Below are 19,735 nucleotides of genomic sequence, written 5' to 3'. Positions count from 1 at the left end.
ATATCGAAAAAAAACATAATCATCAAAATCAAATAAGTGATCAACAGGCTCAACAGACTACGAGGTACACCGAAAAGCAAACTTATGAACCATAGAGTAAATCTGAAAAAAAATCACCCAGAATTCAGGACCAAGAGACAAAGAGATGGCATGTACAAAATAAAAGATTCGTGGCAAGGAGGACAGAATAAGGTCTACAATATAATCTAATAGGAGTTCCAGAAGAAGAAAAATGGGAGAAAGGCAATAACCAAGAAGAGAATTACCGAGGATTTTCCAGAAATGAAAAAAAAAAAAAAACATGAATTCTTAGATTGAATAAAGTCACTGAGTACTAACAATTTTAAATAAAAACAAATTCACGTGTTGATAGATTGTATTGCAATGAAAAATTTGAAAAACAAGTAGAAATAAAGGATTATCCTCAAAGGAATGAAAGATGTAGAACAGACTTCTCACCAATAACAGTAAACTCCAGAAGACAATGAAATCTGTATCAGTCAGCAGGCTACCATAACAAAACACCACAGACTAAAGTAGCTTAAACAACAGACATTTATCTTCTCACAGCTCTGGAGGCTGGAAGTTCATGATCAAGATGCTTGCAAATTTGGTTTCCGGTGAGAACTCTCTCCCTGGCTTGTAGACAGCTGCCTTCTCACTGTGTCCTCACATGGCCTTTCTTCTGTGCTCATGCAGAGACAGAGAGATCTCTGGTACCCCTTTCTCTTCTTATTAGAACATCAATTCCACTGGATTAGGGTCCCACCCTTATGACCTCATTTAACCTTAATGCCCTCCCTAAAGGCCCTATCTCCAAATACAGTCACACTGGTGGTTAGGGTTTCAACGTATGAATTTGGGGGTGTGGGGGACACAATTCAATCCTTAACAGAATATCTTTGAGGTGTTCAGAGAAAAAATAACTATCAGCTAGAATTCTATACCCAGATAAACTATACTTATCCTTCAGAAATAAAGCCAAAGTAAAGATATTTTCAGACAAAGTAAGAAAATTCCTGCATCTAAACCATCACTGAAAGATCTACTAAACCAACAGTACTGCTTAGCGGTACACTAACTGAAACTAGACGGAAAGAGTGACTAGAAGAAGCAATAAATCAACTAAATTGATAAAATATTCATTCAACAAATACCTACTGAGCACTCTCCCCTACATGCCAGGCACTGTTCCATTTGCTGGGGATGCTACAATGAATAAAACAAAACCCCTGATTTGTTACATATAACCTAGTAAATGGTGGTAAGTGCACCAAAGGAAAATAAAGCAGGAAAAGAGGACAGGGAGAAAAGACAGAGGTTTTACTCTTATGTTGTTAAATCTAATATGCATTGAGTATTAAAAAGTATTAATAGAGGCGAATTTTGAGGGTTTAAAAATAAGAGATTCCACATTTGAAGATAAAGGCAACAAGGATCATTTGGCTCAGATAGACTTAAGAGGCTCAGAAACCAGTGCTGGGGAACCAGTCAAGTTTCAAGCCTCTTTCCATATTTCCCCTCTGCCACCCTCAGTACACTGTCTTGTCCCTGACCATCAGACCACAAAGTGGTAAAATGACTGGAATTACAAAAGTTCTCACGGAAAGTCAACAGAAACTAGTGAAACAAGCAGAACCATCTCTTACTCGTATCTCTTCTTAAGAGCAAAGAAATCTTTCCCTGAAGCCTCTTGGAAGATTTTCCCTTATGCTCATTGGCCCATGGCTAAACTGTCGCTGTCTGACACATCAGACAGTGTCACATGCCCATGGCTAAACCAATGACAGCCAAGGGGAATAGGATCCCAACATTGGTCTTAAAACAATCCAGATTAAACCCCTGTAGCTGGATCTAGGTAACATGGAGAAGAAGAGACACCCAGACAAAATCCCAGCTTTTTCAGCAAGGAAGAAAGCAATGATCAGCGGGGAGACCACAAACAGCATTTGCCCCACCTGTCATCTGCCTCAAAACTTAGCACACAGTGGTGACTATGTGACACTACGATCACACCTCCACACAACATGTCAGAATATAACCCTGGAAATTTGAAAAAGGAGCTTCATGTTAATCTAATTCTCTCTACAAGTCCAACTGCTTTAACAAGCCTATAGCTTGTGCTCACGGGCCACAGGCACATTAACCAATCTACATCTCTATTGTGCTAATTCAATAACCAAACTATAAGGACAACGGGACCAGCCAGCTGCCCCAAATCAACCCCTGAAGACAGTGGATCAAAACACTTCCCATGAAGCAGACCAAACCATGGTCAACTCATGCAGATATTCAAAGCTTCCCAGAAGTCCCTATAAAAATCCTCTCTCTTCAAGCTATATAGCCACTTCCAGATTAGCTGAAATGTCAAAGAAATGTGCCTTTCACTAAGGACCATTTTCAAATTATTTCAACATTAGCAGGTTGAAGGGAGGTTGTGGAAATGGCTGGCTAAAGTGGATTAAATCTTCCTTTCTAAGAGAAATTGAAGTTATGATAATGGAATTTTAGAGTCAAAAGGGACTTCTCAGAGACTATTTAATATGACTCCCACATTTTACAGATGAGACTTTGCACAAGTCAGTGGCACCAAGTCTGGCAACCTGATGAAAGATTTAATCCAAGAGAAACCTTTTAACTATCTTTGTCATCACATTGTCCTGGGAACAAGAGAGTATACATTAATTCAGCAGTTCTCAACCTTTGTGGTAAGTCACAGACCCAAATCTTACATCCAATTTCAGGTTGTTCCTGGGCCCTCTGAAGATCATCTAGAGACTCTCAGATTAAAAGTCCCTCCATTAGATATAGTTAACATACTCAGTTCAGATAATTGAGGTTACGATTTCCCATATCATTATGTAGATGTAGGAAATCATTTCATATTACCTACGTAGTTCCTTTTTCTACCCTCGAGTACATCTTACTCAGTTGGTATAAATTCAAGAAATTCTATTCATTTTTAAATCACTCCAAGAAAAAGAGAATAGTAATCCCATAATGTGAGGTGATTAAGGGGAAGCCTCTGCCCTCTTTCTAGTGCACCACTATATCCCTAGGTCGAACAGAACTCCTAACAGAAGGTGAGCCATCAATAAAGGTCTTTAAGTAACTAGATCAATGTAATGCTTTAACCTTTCAAGACATTTACAAAACTATTATCTCAAATCCCTTACCATCTAGGAAGAACCAGTTTGATTATTATTCCCATTTTATAGATAAGGAAATACAAAGAGACTCAATGACTTGCCTAAGGTTAGTATCTAAGAGCAAAATTAGAGGTATACCTGGGTTTCCTCGCTGGTTCCAGCTATTAGATCAGTGGTACACAATGGCACTTTTTCAACTGGAAATAGCCATACAAATATAAACTATTGTTAATATACTGTATTCCTTCCAAAACAAAACAGAACTGTCTGGTGGATTATCTGCTCACTTTGAATTATCCTTGCTGCTTTACTCCACTAGCCTGGAGAATAGCACTGGGTATGACTTAAATTAAACTGCCTCCATACACATGAACTAACCAGGCAGCAAAGGCATAAAAATGAAGTTTTCCATTGGCTAGCTGACCACAGCTAATCTCCACAGTCTTCAAGTAATCCTGCGTAACTTTCACATCATCTTGATCTGATTTGTGCTAAACTAATCCCTTCAGCTGAGCATAATCAGCAGGAGAAAACAATTGTGTGATTTGTCTACAGGCACTTCACCAACTTGGATCACTTTCCAGCTCATTTTAGCTGGGTAAATAATAGCTTGATATGTAGCACCTGGTAAGTGAAATGAAAATGGAAAATGTTTTAGAGTTTTTGCTTAATGTCTTCATTTCTACTGTAAATGTATTAAAATTTTCTATCTGGGTTTTTATTACTGTTGATTGCTGAACAGGGGAAAATAATCCAAGCTGGCACATTAATGAAACACTTTTTTTTCTGAGGTCCCTTTTTTGTTTTAAAGAACAAAACTAAACACAATTCATTGGTAAAAATCCACTTCAACTTTTAACTCTTTAAAGACTGAACAGGAGATATCAGATTATTTGTACATGCTTTCTCAGCCACTTCACCCTTGTCTAGAAAACCCACTGCTTTCTTCTGACACAGTGGCATGTCCAAACCCAGCCTTATGTTTTCAGATTTGCTCCCTCAACACCATCACTTTGTCCCTGTTCAAATAAATGGGCTTTCAGAGCCTTCAGAAACATGCCTATCCAATCCAGAGAGCTATGACAATACACAGAAAGAGAGAATAGAAAAAGAGTACCAAGAATCATGGGCATATGCCAGGAAAGGCTCCACGGAGAGCAGACATGCCCTCGGGAAATAGTGCCAACATTAATCTAAGTCTCTCAAAAGTGGGTTCAGCCCCACCAGTAACAACAAAGAGAAGCCCAGCACCCTTCCAACAATCCTCTCTCACACAGATACTCATGAACGAGTTGCTTTAGAAGCTCACATTCATCCAAGAGGTGGTGTCAGTGGTGGCATTAGTCACACCTGCCAGTGAATAGCAAATAACAGCTGTATAGACACAAGTGAATTATTGGTCGTAGGCTACAATCTCCCAGGAAGCAAACTATGCCATTTCTATGGCTTCCAGGCCAATTGAAAGGAACTTAAACTTGCAAATGATTAAGTGTCTTAATTGTGTCATCTTAAAGCATTTCATTACCAACACCAAAAGGCTGGGAGAAGCCCAGCTGCGGTATTCAGATGCCTGATCCTAAATTGTAGCAGCCATGACACTTTCCATCCTACTTCTCCTTCATCATCAGATCCTGTACATGAGTTCTTACTTGCCTGATGTGAGCTAGTGAGTGAAAGGGGCAGCCCTAAAAACCAAGGTTTCTGGGGCCGGCTCCGTGGCCGAGTGGTTAAGTTCGCGCGCTCCGCTGCAGCGGCCCAGGGTTCGGATCCTGGGCGGGGACATGGCACCATTCGTCAGGCCATGTTGAGGCGGCATCCCACATCCCACAGCTAGAAGGACCTGCAACTAGGATATACAACTATGTACCGGGGGGAGTTTGGGAAATAAAGCAGAAAAAAAAAAAAAAGATTGGCAACAGTAGTTAGCCCAGGTGCCAATCTTTAGAAAAAAAAAAAAAAACCAAGGTTTCTGACTCCCAGTCAGTGTTCTTTCCCCTCACCACATTGTTCCTTTGTATTTATATAACAGGAAAGGGGAAATTTGGGGAATAAGTATGAGGTGTTCAATGGATTTCTCCCAATATTTAATTTTGTGAACTCAGCCTGTATTTACTAAGTACCTGCTGAAAATCCAGCCCCATGCAAGATGCTAGGGATGATATAAAAAGAAACAAAACATGTGGTATATGCCCTCAAGGAAATTATGTCCTGGGTCTGAAGGCAAAATTTACATCACACTAACAACCTTCATTCAGCAATATTTATTAACACACGCTATGAGCAAAGCATTGCGCTAAATGCCTTCAGAAAAACTACGGTAAGGCAGGAATTACCCTCCACCAAGGAGACTATAACTGAGTAAAGCTGGGCTTGAAACGGACCTCAAAGACCACCTAGTGAGCTCTTCACACTAATCACACCCTAGCCAAGCAACTCTTGTTGTGCTCCCCCTAAAAATAATTCCAGTTTGTCTACATCCAACTTAAAATGTAGGGCCCAGAACTGAACACAATATTCTAAGTGTGGCTTTCTTTCTTTTTCAAGGTAATATGCTTCTGTCATTGAACCTTTTATCTCGTGAGTTCCTGAAACACTCACATTCAGATATGTGAAGATGTTAAATAAAACAATTTTTTCCCACACATCACCCATATTCTGGTACTTTACTTTAACAGTTCATTTGAGGGCCCAAGTGCAAGTGTAATCTTAAATTTCTTCTCTTCTGATTTGGCCATATTCTAGCTGATAAAATATTGGGAGATCATGATTCTATTATCTGATTCTATTGTCCTTCCCAGCTGTCTCCTAAAAATATGATACATGCACTTTCTGTATCTTTATCTAAGTCACTGGTAAATATTTTTGCCCAGGAATCAGGTACAAAATCAAACTCTGTGGTGACAAATAAAAATGGCAAGTAATAGGATATATTGGAATATATGAGGAAGCCATTTGGTGTAAACCTAATTCAGCCTGAACTTGTCTTTCCAAAAGGGCCTGACCGAGGCCACTGAGCACGCATTGTATATCTGCTTTAGAGATTCCCTATGGCAAGAGCAAAAGGCCCTTGAGATAAAGGTGCAACTTCCCTCCCCCTCCCAACGTTGGCGTCTCCTTAAGGATTAAGTATCTTTCCTTAGGCTAGAAGCTGATTGCTGCCCGCACCTGTGACCGTCCAGCTGGAGACAATAGACTTGCCTCCTGCTACGCCCACCAAGATAGCAGACCTGCTACCTGCTGTGTCCATCAAATGCTGTGCCAACAGGGCAATCTTGTGACTATTGTGGGAGGGACATTTCAATCATATGTGAAACACCCTCTTTGAGGGTATATAACCACCCTTATACCCCCACTTCTTTGGAGTGCTCTGTTCCTTTGTGGAAAGACTCTCCTGGGTTATAATCCTAAAATTTAAGCTCAGAATAAACTCACCCAAATTTTCATTTATAGATTGGTTATGGATTATTTTCGTTGACAGTGGGAAACCACAAGAAACATTCCTCCATTTAGGTGCCCTCTTTTTTTTTTTTTTTTTTTTAAAGTTGGCACCTGAGCTAACAACTGTTGCCAATCTCCTTTTTTTTTTTTTTTCTGCTTTTTTCTCCCCAAATCCCCCCGGTACATAGTTGTATATTCTAGTTGTGGGTCCCTCTAGTTGTGGCATATGGGATGCCGCCTCAACATGGCCCAATAAGCGGTGTCATGTCTGTGCCCAGGATCCGAACCAGCGAAACCCTGGGCCGCCGAAGCAGAGAGCATGAACTTAACCACTCGGCCCCGGGGCCAGCCCCAGGTGCCCTCTTTTGATAGAGCTGTTTGGCACAAATCCAGTATTAAATGCCTTCCTGATCTTCAAACGCACGATGCTTAACACATTTCCCTTACCTACTAAGTCAGAAAAGAAAGGAAGATCACATGACCTGATCTATTGCAATGAAGCCAGAAAGACTCACAAACAATTGCTGGTTCACTATCCATCCCTGTAATAATCTATATTAGAATCTCATTCCAGATTCCAAAGGTCATCTTTGGTTAGTAGGGAATGCCAAAGAGAGGAAACAGGACTTCAGTTTGGCCAAGCATAGGGCACTCAAAGAGAATAGTAAGGCAGGGACTGGGATATGAGCACAGAAGACTTTGAAGCCTGCACTGAAGAGATTAGATGTAACTCTGAAGGCAGTGCAGAAACAATGAATGCTTTGGTGCAGAGGAGAGGCATAATCAGAACATCTAGAAAGAACAATCTGACAGTGGAGGGCAAGAGACGTAGGAGTGGGCAGTGGTTAGAATTATAAAGACCAGGCCCTTACAGTGGTTCAGGAAAGAGGTTTGAATAACTTGACTAAACAGCGAATGAGAACATCAGAACACAGGACAATGCTAGAGGTACAATCTTGTGACTAATTAGACAGGGAAGGAAGCAAGGGAAGAAGTAATCAGTGATGATGCTGAGGATCCCCAGGGATGTCACTAAGTAAGGAAGGCCAGAGGAGAAACTGCCTTTTGGAATAAAGGAGAAGATAAGTTAGTTCAGACAGAGTAATCTTGAGGTTCCAAAGGGACATCCAACGTGGAGCTGTCCAGAAGTCAAATGGAACAGTGGAATTGGACCTTGGGAGAAAGATAAAGTGGTGCTGGAGACAGACTGTGGAAATATCTGTATTTTGAAGTTGACAAGAAGAAAACAGGCCAGAAAATGATCCAGGGAAAGAATGGCCAGCAAAGTGTAAAGAAGCTCTACATAGAGCTATGTTAGAGAAGTCAGAGAGAGAGAAGCTTTAAAGAAGAAAATCATGTCAAGTGAGAGCAGTCGAGGAGAAGAAAAAATGAGAAGCTGCCAGTAGATTTTGTGCTTAGAAGGCCATCTGAGGCCTTCAAGAAAGTATTTTAGCCTTAGCAGTGATTCTTACACTTTAATGTGTCACAAATCACTTGGGGATCTTGTGAAAGTGAGGATTCTGACTCATTAGGTTTGGGTGGGGCCCACAATTTGGCATTTCTAACAATTCTCAAGGGATGCCAACGCTGCTGGTCCACAGACTACACTTAAAAGACCAGGAGGGAGTGATGAATAGGTGAAAATGTGAAGGTAGTGAAGGGAGACAACTCTTTCAGGAAGTTCAGTAAAAGAGAAGGAATGAGCGATGGGATAGGTAATACGGCTTGTGAGTGCTGTAGGAATTAAGAATCAGAGGAAGAAAGAATCAATAGTGCTGTTTTTAAAGAAGTTCTCTGTCCTAGAAGCTCAGTCTGAGAGCTCTGATAAGTGTGCTATGGGAATTCAGTCTACGATTTCAGTTCCTCTGTCCTTTAATCTTACTTGACCCAAGTGATATAAAGTTTAAAGCTAAGTAGGAAGTATAGAGTTTGACAATCAAGATGGTCAGCAAAAGTTAACATACCTCTCCATGATCCTAATAATTTGCTGGTTAAACATCCCATTAGCTGCCCCATTCTCCTTCCAAGACACTCCCTGACTAGAGGGCTGCTCCTACAATGCAGTTCTCTCTCATACTTCAGCTCCAAGCCTCCCCAACTCATCCACACCTGTTTGATTAAGACTTAGCCTCTGTTGACAGATTTTTATCTTTGGAAATGCCCCTGCCTGTCCCAGAAAGCACAAGTTAAGCAAAGGATTAACTAACACACTCTCAACTGATACAGTCAAATCAGCATCCAGTTAAGAGGCAGAAAACAATTTCAGGTAAGCACACTCAATGAACTGCTGCCGAGATGCCTCCAATAATCCCCCAGTGAAAGAACTCAGCATTCAGCCCCTGTCCCCTGACAACTGCCTTTGTGCTTTTAAATGGATACTCTATTCATGAAAGAACTTTAATATCATCTTGATACACCCTAGAAAACAAAATCATCCCTCCAAACCCACAAAGAATGTCTGACCTGCCAAGGTCACATGATGGTCCCAGCAAGTCAGAACTACACAGAGAAATCTCCCCATTAAAGTGGTGCCAGAGGGTTAATCTCCATATTATACAAAGAACTCACACTGCTTAACAACAAAAAAACAAACAACCCGATCAAAAAATGGGCAGAGGACATGAACAGACATTTCTCAAAAGAAGATATGAATATGGCCAATAGACACATGAAAAGATGTTCATCATCGCTAATCATCAGGGAAATGCAAATCAAAACTACACTAAGATATCACCTTACCCCCGTTAGATTGGCAAAAACATCCAAAACCAAGAACGACAAATGTTGGAGAGGTTGTGGAGAAAGAGGAACCCTCATACACTGTTGGTGGGAATGCAAACTGGTACAGCCACTATGGAAAACAGTATGGAGATTTCTCAAAAAGTTAAAAATAGAAATACCCTATGACCCAGCCATCCCATTACTGGGTATCTATCCTAAGAACCTGATATCAGATATCTCAAGAGTCCGTTGCACCCCTATGTTCATCGCAGCATTATTTACAATAGCCAAGACGTGGAACCAGCCTACATGCCCAGAAACTGATGATTGGATAAAGAAGATGTGGTATATATACACAATGGAATACTACTCAGCCATAAAAAAAGACGAAATTGGCCCATTCACAACAATGTGGATGGACCTCGAGGGCATTATGTTAAGCGAAATAAGTCAGTCAGAGAAAGACGAACTCTATATGACTCCACTCATAGGTGGAAATTAGCATATTGATAAGGAGATCTGATCGGTGGTTACCAGGGAAAAGGGGGGGTGGGGGGAGGGTACGGAGGGGGAAGTGGTGTACCCACAACATGACTAACAAAAATGTACAACTGAAATCTCACAAGGTTGTAATCTATCATAACATTAATAAAAAAAATAAATAAATAAAAAATAAAGTGGTGCCAGAGCTTTTGCTTCTAGAGTTCACTAGAAAATGTTTGTGAACCCTTTCCGCTCCTTGAAATGGATCAATCAGAATGATCAAATGAATTGTTTAGAAAGAGGTTGCTATAGGATGAGACCTAAAGTATATTAAGATAAAAATATCACGTTATCCTAAATGGACCACTTTAAAAGGGAGAGTTTATAGGCAAAAATCATCTTTCCTGACACTTATGCAAAATCATGGAATCACAGAATCTTATAATCTAGAGAGGTCCTTACAGATCAGCAGAGGAATCATCTATGAAGCTTGTTGAAACTGTAGATGCCCAGGCTTCACCCCACGCCATGGACTTGTGGACCCAAACTCTCCAGGGGTGTTCAATGTATTCATTTTATTTATAAGATCCAGAGAAGTGACTTTCCTAAGAACATAGATGTTTATTGTATAGTAATACTCCACCTCATTTCAAAAAGGATCTAAGGCAGAAGTCATGTGGTTGATAACAGTGCTATCAATGACTGAATATAGGCCCTTAAATAGGATTCAAGTCAATGAAGACTCTGAGGACTAAGTTTATGTTATCCAGTGCAAAGTCTTATTGAAACACAGAGAGTTTTGCTCTCTTGTTAGAGTACCTGCAAATAGCTTTCTTCTCTCAAAGGAAATAGAATTCCATTGTGCCAACATCTCTTGGTCACACTTAAGTCCCAAAATTGCTTTACATAGCCTAATTTTCAGGGAGGTGCTTTAGAAAGTTTTTAGTAGATACTAGGCAAATTAGGCAAGGAGGAAAAGAAGGACAAGAAACTATGTTGACCATCATCTAATTTACTTCTTTTTTTTCCAAGTTGGAGGAATATGTTTCCCAGTCCTTTCTCTGGTGGAGGGTTGTGGGGGCATAAGTGCTGTTTGCCCAATGAAGCAGTATACTGCATACCCCCTCCTTCATCAGAGAACTTAAAACATGCGATTGTGCTGGCTGTATCCTCTCTGCCAGGGGTGTCTTGGAGGATTTAGACACCACTTAATAAAGTCACTCACACTAGGCCTCCTGCATGTTAGCCTGAAAGGACACATCAAAACATCTTGTCCTTGAAACCTCTTTGGGGCCCAGATGGAAGACAGTTGGACTTAACAAATCAACACACAGCTCCATATATTATATGGCCTTAAAGCGGGGGAAAGGAGAGCTCAGTGAAAACAGTAACAATTTGCTTAAAGATGGACAGGATGCAGCCAGGCGAAGCAGGAGAAAGACACATAGGCATTTTCCCCCATGCTTCAATCCCAGCTCCAGCTGGTTCTCAGCATTGAAGCAGAGCCAGATCTAGCTCTGTCTGAACTGCAGTGTTGAATCAGGCCAGAAAATCTGGACAAACCAGAACCCATGCCTCACGTCTGCTCTAAATAGCTCATTTTCTTTTATCTGGTCTACGAGTATCAATCTTGCAGGGCTAGAACATGGGTTTCCACAGCCACACTGTCTCCACAAATCTCACAACCATTTAAAAAAAATCCCTGTGAACTAAAAAGTCAGGCTTTATAGGTCCCATTTCAGTCAGGTGTTCAGTCTATTAACATTTACTGTAATTAAAGATATGGTTTAAGTCTACCATGTTACCTCTATTTTCTCTGTCTCTTGTATTTTTTGTTCCCTTGTGCCTCGTTTCCTACCTTCTTATAGAGTATTTTCTTAGAATGTCATTTTAATTTATCTATTAGTTTTTAAGCCATATCTCTTACATTACTTTTTATGAGTTGCTCCAAGATTACAATATACATTCTTCATTTGTCACACTCTGCTCAAATACTGTACAACCTCCTGTAAAATGAAAACAATTGTGCCACCATAGGTGTCCATTATCCCACCCCCAGACTTACGCTGTAGCTGTCATGTATGCTACCTCTACTCACACTATAAACTCCAAAATACAATATTAGAGTTTGGGGTTAAACCCTCACATATATTGTAAAGAAATTAAGAGGAAAAATAGTCTTTTTTTTTACCCATATATTTATCACATCTAATGTTCTGCTTGCTTCCTGAAGACGTTTCCATTCTTCAGCCTGTAGAAATGCCTTTATCGGCTTCCAGTCCCTGGTGCTTCCCTGCGGCCCGAGCCAGCATGATCCACTGGGCCTTCAGGGCATCACCTGGAGGAGCCCACTCAACCTGGATGCACCCTCAGACCGGCTTTGAGGAGGATGACTGAGACACTATGGGCCACACACTGTGTGTCTGCTCTCGGGGAACTGTCATCATTGACAATAAGCGCTACCTCTTCATCCAGAAACTAGGGGAGGGTGGGTTCAGCTATGTGGACCTAGTAGGGGGGTTACATGATGGTCACTTCTACACCCTGAAGCGAATCCTGTGTCACGAGCAGCAGGACCAGGAAGATGCCCAATGAGAAGCAGACATGCATCGCCTCTTCCATCACCCCAACATCCTTCACCTTGTGGCTTATTGTCTGAAGGAGCGGGGCGCTAAACATGAGGCCTGGCTGCTGCTACCTTTCTTCAAGAGAGATACACTGTGGACCGAGACAGAATGGCTCAAGGACAAAGGTAACTTCTTGACTGAAGATCAAATCCTTCAGCTGCTGCTGGGTATCTGCAGAGGACTTGAGGCCATTCACGCCAAGGGTTATGCCTACAGGGACATGAAGCCCACTAATATCTTGCTTGGAGATGAGGGGCAGCCAGTTTTAATGGACTTGGGTTCCACGAATCAAGCATGCATCCACGTGGAGGGCTCCCTCCAGGCTCTGGCCCTGCAGGACTGGGCAGCTCAGGGGTGCACCATCTCCTACTGGGCCCTGGAGCTCTTCTCCGTGCAGAGCCACTGTGTCATCGATGAGGGGACTGATGTCTGGTCCCTAGGCTGCGTGTTATATGCCATGATGTTTGGGGAAGGCCCTTATGACATGGTGTTCCAGAAGGGTGACAGTGTGGCCCTTGCTGTGCAGAACCAACTGAACATCCGGCAGAGCCCCAGGCATTCTGCAGTGATGTGGCAGCTGCTGGCCTCGATGATGACTGTGGACCCGCAGCAGCGCCCTCACGTTCCTCTCCTCCTAAGTCAGTTGGAAGCACTGCAACCCTCAGCTCCAGGCCAGCACACTACCCAAATCTGAATAAACCAGTGGCCACATTGAGAAGGTGGCCCCTGTGCCTTGGAAAGAGGCTCCTATCCTTCATTGCAATCTGTCCACTCTATCCAGGACTGCTCTCTTATAGTTGGGGTGAGAGCAGAAGCAGAAACAGAAGACTGAGCTGCCCCCAAGAGCAAGAACTGGACAGGGGGCCTGACTGAGCTGGGGTGGGAGGGGGGATGGGGAAAGGGAAACTGATAGAATATGTCAAGGCTCTGAGCAGGACTGCTGAGCTTCCATCATGTCTGCTCCAACTCTGGGAGCAGGAGAATGTATTAATAGAATAAAGTGAAAACAGCTTGGTGTAGATAAAAAAATAAAAAAAGAAATGCCTTTATCCTTTCTTAGCATGCAGGTCTCATAGTGATAAATTATCTTAGTTTTCTTCTCTGTGACAATGTCTTTATTTCAACTTCATTCTTGGATATTTATGCTGGATAGAGAATTCCGGATTCACAAAGGTTTTTTTTCTCTTCTTCTGTAAGCCCTTTAAAGATGTCCTACTGTCTTCTGACCTGCATTATTTATGGTAAGATGCTAAGGTAATTCAAGTTGTTCTCCTGTAAGCAGTGTGCATTTCTCTCTAGTCATTTTCAAGATTTTTTTCTTTATCTTTGTTTTTTTGGAAGTTTAACTAAGATGTGCCTAGATGTGATTTGCTTTAAATTAATCCAGCGTGGTGATCACTGAGCTCCTTGCATCTGTAAATTTACATCATTCATCCAATTGGGGATATTTTCAGCCATTTTTAATTATTTTTTTTACCACATTCTCTCATTTCTCCTTCTGGGACTCTAATATGTTAGAAATATATTAGAACTTTTAATATTGTGCCACAGGTCCTTGTGGCTCTGCTTACTTTTTTTCTTTTCTCTTTCTTAAGACTGAATAATTTCTATTGGTCTTTAATTTCTGACTCTCTCTCTGTCATCTCTATTCTACTGTTAAGCTCATCCAGTGATATTTTTGTTTGATATAATTTTAAGTCCTAGATTATTATTATAATACTATTATCAAAATAAAATAATACTGTTTCTCTTCTGAGATTTCCTATCTTTTCCTACATTGTGAACATATTTCCCTTTATATCCTTCAGCCTATTTATAATAGCTACTTTAAAATCTTTGTTTGCTATTCCATCACCTGGGTCACCTTGGGGCTGGTCTCTTGATTGCTTTCATAATGAAATTAGTAATTTTAGGTTGTATCCTGGATGTCTTGAATGATATGTTGGAGAAATTCTGGATTCTGTTAAGTTTCTCTGAAGATCATTTTTTTAAAGCACGTAGTTAACTTGGCCAAAAGCAAACTGCAAAACACTCTCTCCCCTGAGGTATGCAGCAGTTCAAATTTCACTCCAATTGTTTTACCCTTACTAATGTGGAATTACCCTATTCATGTGGTTCAGGGTCCAACTATAGATTTGGGCAGATTTTTATTGATGGAATTTGGGGTCCACTCACTGGTTCACTCCTTTCAGGGATTCCCCTCTTTCTAGCAACTAAGGTTGCCCTGAACCTGGGTCTCTGATTAATCAAGTCAATAAAAAGTGTGCTTTCTATTGAGAGTTGGCCTTCCCACCTGGCATAGACTGAAGCCTGCTCTCAAGATAAAACCTGCAGAAAATGAGAGATTCATCCTATGCTTTTCCCTTCCTTCAAGTGCCAACTCCCCCTCCAAGAGCTGCCTGCTTCTTCCTCCCTTAGGAATCATGTAATTACTAATATAGTTGCTCTCTGGTTTTCTTTACAACTTTCCTACCAGGCAATAGAGAGCAGACAGCTGAGGACCCACCAAACTCTTCTCATCAGGATCAGAGACTGTCCCTCTGCATCAGATATACATGGACTCTAAAACCCAAGCCCCGGGAGAATGACTGGAAGGGACCATCAGATCATCCTATCCCACTTCTTATCAGGGCAGGAATCCTCTCCACACTGGCTAATTGGAGAGATTCTGCTTACATATCTCTACTAACAAGAGCACACAACTTTTGGGAGACATAAAAAGAAAATTAAATGACCCAGATATGTTACATACTTCCACTCTTTTCATCTACTTAACAATGCTTTAAGGAAGGTATTATCATCTCCATTTTACAGATGAGGAAACTGGGCCTCAGAGAAATATGCTAACTTGTTCACAGTCTCTTAGCTAGAAAATGGTGAAGCCAGGATTTGAACTTTGATCACTACAAATCTAAAAGCTTACATCCTTTGCACATTGTCCATTCCATCCTCAATGGTTTTGTATATTGGCAAGTTCTTTCTTATATTAAACCGAATTTTGTCACCTTACAATTACCATCATTGGCCATAATTCAAATTGTGAGCGGAATTCTATTCCTTCTCATGGTATAGAAAATCACAAGAGAATATCATTCTCTCACTAAAAAGAAAAAGCCAGATAATCTACAAAATCATAACTTTTCTCTAACCCATCAGAGAACTGCTACTGCAAGACAAGTGAGTGAACTGAATTCCAAAGTATGACTTGTCCCTCTCCAAGGGGAGACAAGACACACAAATTGTTTCACCTTTGGCAGAGGACAAGTTGAAGGGGTAGCCATCATAAATGTAAGTAAGAAGAAAACAGCTGAAATTTTTAACAAATTTGTTAATACTAAATGTGGGAAAGCCAGAAAGATTAGAATTTCTGACAGTCTTGGAAACTCTGTACTTGCTCATCACTTTTTTCCCATAGTGCTCACAAGAGAGATTAAGATCAAGTGAGAGACATAAGAAAACCCCCTACATTGTGGACAGGCGTAAAATCTTGCCTACTTCCAGAACTTTCTCTCATAAAAAACAGAAGTCATAAGCCATTAAGGAGGAACATTCTCAGGTAAAGGTAAACTGCCACTAATGGAGAGCTAGAAGCAAAAGATGTCTGCTCCTGAGGGAAGGAGTATAAAAACCTGTTCAAGTAGGGCAGAGGCCTGCTACTACTGGAAAAGGGACAGGAAACGCTCTCTCACCCAAGAGGCCCCACTAATATGAGACAGAAAAAGATTCCTGCCTGGGACCTATGCACACAGGACCTCCCTAAGACTGAGACTGGAGCAGGAGAAAAGAGAAACCCTACCACCACCAAAGTCTCACAGTAATAAACAACAGCAGTCTAGCCATCAAAGAGGGGCAAGGGCATGGACAGAGGCCCAGTTTTTAGTGTAGGAATGTGGGACCAGCTGAGAGCTGAGGATGGAGTGGGAACATGAGTAAAACTCTTTCTTTCTCCAGGCTCCCCACTAAGCACAAGGTAGCAGCAAGACACCACTAGAAGAATTTGAAGTCTATCTTACAACAAAACTTATATCCAGCTCCATTACTCCATTATCTACTAACTATATTGAAACTATATTGAACTATCTATCCACACTAACATCCCAACAGAAGCCTCTCCATTTCCAGGTATTTCCATACTATTTACCTCAGTCTCTACTGTTCTTTTATACAGATTGTCCAGAATTTAATCAAAAATGATATGACATGCAAAGATCAAAAAAGTAAAAATAAAAGACTCGTGGTCAAATGGTAGTCAATGTTACCAGAACCAGAGGTGATGCACATGTTGGGATTAACAGAGATTTAAAATAACTATTACTAATTTGTGTTTTTTTAAGCTAGAGGAAAAAGCGAACATCATGTATGAACAGATGGGTGATTTCTGGAGAAAAATGGAAATTATAAAAAAAGAGTCAAATGAAAATGCTAGAAATAAAAAGCATGATAGAGAGGAAAAATTCCTTCAATAGGCTTATCAGCAGACTGGACACAGCAGAGAAAATGATTCATGAATTTGAATGTAAGTGAATAAGAAATTATCCAAACTAATAACAAAGAAAAAGGTGGGAAAACAAAACAGAGCAACAAAGAGCTATGGGATGATAGCAAATAGCATAACACATATTTGGAATTCCAGAAGAAGATGAGAGAGGAAAGGAAGCAGAAAAAATGTTTGAAGAGACAATAGCCAAGAATTTTCCAAAATTAATTAAAAACATCAAACCACAGTTCAAAGAACCTCAGAAATCCTCAAGTGGGAGTGAGGCGGGACCTTGGCACATCATAATAAAACTGCTAAAAACCAAAGATAAAGTCTTGAAGGTAGCCAGAGGAAAAAAGAAATATATACAGAAGAATAAAGCTGAGAATAACATCAGATTTCTCAAAAGAAAGAATACAAGGCAGAAGAAAATGGAACAGCATCATTAAAGTACTGAAAAAAATAACTGTCTACAAGGAATTCCATTCACAGCGAAATTATCTTCTAAAAATGAAGGTGAGACAAAGAATTTTTCAAACAAAAACGGAGAGAATTCATTGCCAGCATACCTGTACTAAAAAGACATTAAAGAAAGTTCTTTAGGCAAGAGTTTAGTACCAGAAGGAAATCTGGATCTATATAAAGAAATAAAGAGTTCCATAAATGGTAAAAATGTGGGTAATATGACAGACATTTTTTCTTAATTTTAATCTCCTTAAAAGATAACTGGCTCTGCAAAATATATTTAATTTGCAAACAGATTAAACTAGAAAAACCTAAAACAGACTTTTAAATTTCCTTTTAAAATAAGCAAATAGAAAAACATTTCCCCTGATTTAAAAAAAAAAGATAACTGCTGTATAAAGTAAAAATAGTAACAATGATCTGTGGGGTTGTAACATATGCAGAAATAACGTGTAAAACAACAATAAAACAAAGGATAGGAGGGAGGAAATGAAAGTATATCATAGTAAGATTCTTAAACCATTCATAAAGTGGTATATTATTTGAAGATAAACTGCAATAAGTTAAAGATATATACTATACACCCTAAAACAACCACTGGAAAATTTTTAAAAGGAAAAAGACTTTTTAAGTCAATAATGGACATAAAATAGAATCATAAATATATACAAATAATCTAAAATAAGGAAGGACAAGAAGGAAATAGGAACAGAGAACAGAGGGAACAAATAGAAAACAACCTGAAAATGTTAGATTTCAAACTACATTGATAATTATATTAAATGTAAATGGCCTAAACATTCCAAGTAAAAAACAGGAATCATCAGATTGGATATAAAAAAAATTCACTATAAATAAATATAAAGAGATACATTAAAAGCAAACGACAGAGATACCACATGGGAGTGGATATCTCTGTAATAATATAATACAAAGTAGGCTTCAGAACAAGGAATATTTTCAGGCACAAAAAGAGTCAATTCATCAAGAAGACATAAGAAATATGTATGCTTCTAACAATAACAACAGAGTTCCAAAACACATAAAGAAAAATCTGATCAAACTGAAATAAGAAACACACACAAAAAAACACAATTGTATTTGGAGATTTCAATACACATCTCAGTAATTTATATAAAAAGTAAACCAAAACATCAGTAAGGATATAGAAGACTTTAACAATGCTGTGAACCAACTTGATCTAACTGACATTTACAGAAGACTCCAACCAACAATAGCAGGATCCACATTCTTTTCAAGGGCCCCTGGAACATTCTCCAATATAGACTATTTTCTCAGGAAATGTTTATGGCTGCTTTATGCATAATAGTCAAAACCTAAACAATCCAAACATCTATCAAATGATGAATGTGCCAGTATATTGTGGTACATCCACACAATGGAATACTATTCAACAATAAAAAGGAATGAACTGCTGATAGATGAAACAACACGGATCAATCTCAAAAGCATTATGTTAAGTGCAAGAAGCCGAGCACAAAAGGCTACATACTATATGATTCCATTTTTATGACATTCTGGGTAAAGGCAAAGTTATAGAGACAAAAATTAGGTCAATGTATGCCACGGGCTAGGAACAGGGAAAGGAGACTGGCTGAAAAGGAAGCACCAGGGAACTTTTCAGCATCATGGAAATGTTCTAGCTTGACTGTGGTGGTGGTTACATGACTGCACACACGTCAGAAATCATCTAATTGTTCATTTAGAGAATTTATTATATGTAAATTATGTATCACTAATCTGACTTTTTAAAATAAAAAATAAACTAAAATACTGTCACCCAAGATAGAAAATAGTAGAAATAAAATAAGCTCATAACAATAATAATAATAATAACAAACTCTTAATGTGTTTAATAAGATCAACACAGGCCTTGACTTACTTCACTGGAAAAGACTTTTAAGGAAATACTTCATCTTATTGCCTAACACAGAATTTTACTGAGGCTTCATCACAAATAGGCCTGCACAACAAGGTATACATATTTCCAAATGCATACCTACATCTCTTTCATGGCCGAGAGACCAAAGAGATAAATATTACAGATTTCAATAACATGAAGGTATATGAAAATTCATTTTCGTTTTTGTAATGAACCACCCAGCATCTGGTTCTGCGTTGTCCCCCTTAAGAACTCAGAGCATTCAAAAGGGAGTTCTGGGAAGCAGAAGATCACCTGGGCAGGCTTTGTTAAGAAGAGTAACTCCTTCACTGCCCTTGCAATGTTTAAGATATTGTGCGCTATCCAGGTCAGAGAAATGTAGTTAGCAGGAAAGAAAGCCTAGGTTACATCCTAGACTGCTGGGTGCACCCCAGAGTATAAAAATAAGAGTTCCTAAATCTTGGATGGGGTA

The 19,735-nt window shown here is 39.8% G+C and overlaps 1 protein-coding gene and 1 pseudogene across 12 annotated transcripts in view; one reads left to right on the top strand and one right to left on the bottom strand.

The window, feature by feature from the left end:
• The window catches only part of LRMDA (leucine rich melanocyte differentiation associated), a 1,072,656-nt gene that overhangs the window by 930,397 nt on the left and 122,524 nt on the right, over positions 1 to 19,735 (bottom strand). The gene's annotated exons all lie outside the window — the stretch shown is intronic.
• On the top strand, positions 11,635 to 14,387 carry LOC139074766 (serine/threonine-protein kinase 16 pseudogene; annotated as a pseudogene).

The sequence above is a fragment of the Equus przewalskii genome, chromosome 1, assembly GCF_037783145.1.
Source record: "Equus przewalskii isolate Varuska chromosome 1, EquPr2, whole genome shotgun sequence".
Lineage (NCBI taxonomy): Eukaryota > Metazoa > Chordata > Mammalia > Perissodactyla > Equidae > Equus > Equus przewalskii.
This window is presented reverse-complemented; position numbering and strand designations above follow the sequence as displayed.